We start from the raw sequence: 1900 nt of genomic DNA, 5'->3' as shown, positions 1-1900 counted from the left end.
GTCTTTTAGGGTTTTTTCCCGAACCGGTTCGGTTAGGGTTTTCAAAGTCAAAACCGAAAACCGAACCGAACTGCACAAAAAACAGCAAAATAAGTTTTTTTCGGTTTTTTCGGTTTTCGGTTATTTCGGTTTTCGGTTATTTCGGTTCGGTCCGTCGGTTTAGCTCGGTCCGGATCGGTTTTGAACACCCCTACTTGTAGCCCTCTCCAGATTCTTGGCAGGATCAGCACTAAAATCCCTTCCACTGTTCTCCGTATTGAGAAAGGGATGTCAGCTCGAGTGGACTCCTGAATGCGAATAGGCGTTCCAGGAGTTCAAAAGATTCTTGAGTCAACCTCCGATTCTGACCCGACCTGTAGTTGGAGAAGACCTCGTCCTATACTTATCTGTAGCAGACAAGGCTGTCGCGTCAGCCCTGATAAGAGAAGACGAGGCCGGTCAGCATCCAGTGTATTTCATCAGCAAAGTTCTACAAGGTCCCGAGCTAAGGTACCACAAACTAGAGAAGTTTGCCTACTCCTTAGTGGCAGCCTCACGAAGGCTACGGCCTTACTTTCAAGCTCATACAATAAGAGTCCGCACGAACCAACCCATGAAGCAAATCCTCCAAAAGACGGATGTTGCAGGGAGAATGGTTCAGTGGGCAATAGAGCTCTCCGAGTTCGACTTGAGGTATGAAACTCGGACGGCAATTAAAGCCCAATGCCTTACCGACTTCATAGCAGAATATGCAGGAGATCAAGAGAATAAGCCAACTACATGGGAACTCTATGTAGACGGATCCTCAAATAAGACAGGAAGCGGTGCAGGCATAATACTAGTGGACGAAAGGGGAACCCAAATAGAGGTTTCTCTCAAATTTGAATTCCCAGCTTCAAATAATCAGGCAGAATATGAAGCCCTGATTGCCGAGTTGAAGTTGGCAGAAGAAGTCGGTGCTACAAAAGTGATGGTATATAGCGACTCCCAAGTGGTGACCTCCTAGATAAGTGGAGAGTATCAGGCAAAAGACCCAAATATAAAGAGGTACTTGGAAAAAACTCTGGAGCATCTTGGGCGCTTTGCGGAAACCGAGATCAAACATATAACTCGGAATCTAAATAGTAGAGCAGATGCCCTATCCAAGTTAGCAAGTACCAAGCCAGGAGGGAATAACAGAAGCCTGATCCAGGAAACTCTCCAGGAACCCTCTGTGGTAAAAACGGAGGAAAATCAAGTGGTCCTTGAGGTAACCAGATTAAACCTCGGATGGATGAACCCCTTGGTCGAATATATGAAATTCGACATCCTCCCCAAGGAGGAAAAAGAGGCTAAGAAAATCTGGAGGGAAGCACAACACTACACTCTGGTAAAAAATATCCTCTATAGAAGAGGGATATCAACGCCATTGTTAAAGTGCGTACCGACCTCGAGAACCACTGAGGTATTAGAGGAGGTCCACAGTGGGATCTGCGGAAATCATCTCGGAGCCAGGTCGCTTGCCAGGAAAGTAATCCGAGCTGGATTCTATTGGCCGACCTTGCAGAGAGATGCCAGGGAATTTGTGAAAAAATGTCAACCATGCCAAATGCATGCAAACTTCCACGTGGCTCCCCCTGAGGAACTAATCAGTATAACTTCCCCATGGCCCTTTGCAAAATGGGGGATGGACCTGTTATGCCCTTTCCCCCAGGCCCCGGGACAAGTCAAATACTTGATTGTGGGAATAGACTACTTCACAAAATGGATAGAAGCAGAACCACTAGCATCCATCACAGCCCAGAGAAGTCGAAGGTTCCTCTACAGAAATATTATCACAAGGTATGGGATACCATGTTCCATCACTACAGATAATGGAACCCAGTTCACCGACTCTACCTTCAGAAGCCTGGTGGCCAGTATGAAGATTAAACACCAGTTC

Source organism: Arachis ipaensis, chromosome B05, assembly GCF_000816755.2.
Source record: "Arachis ipaensis cultivar K30076 chromosome B05, Araip1.1, whole genome shotgun sequence".
Lineage (NCBI taxonomy): Eukaryota > Viridiplantae > Streptophyta > Magnoliopsida > Fabales > Fabaceae > Arachis > Arachis ipaensis.
This window is presented reverse-complemented; position numbering follows the sequence as displayed.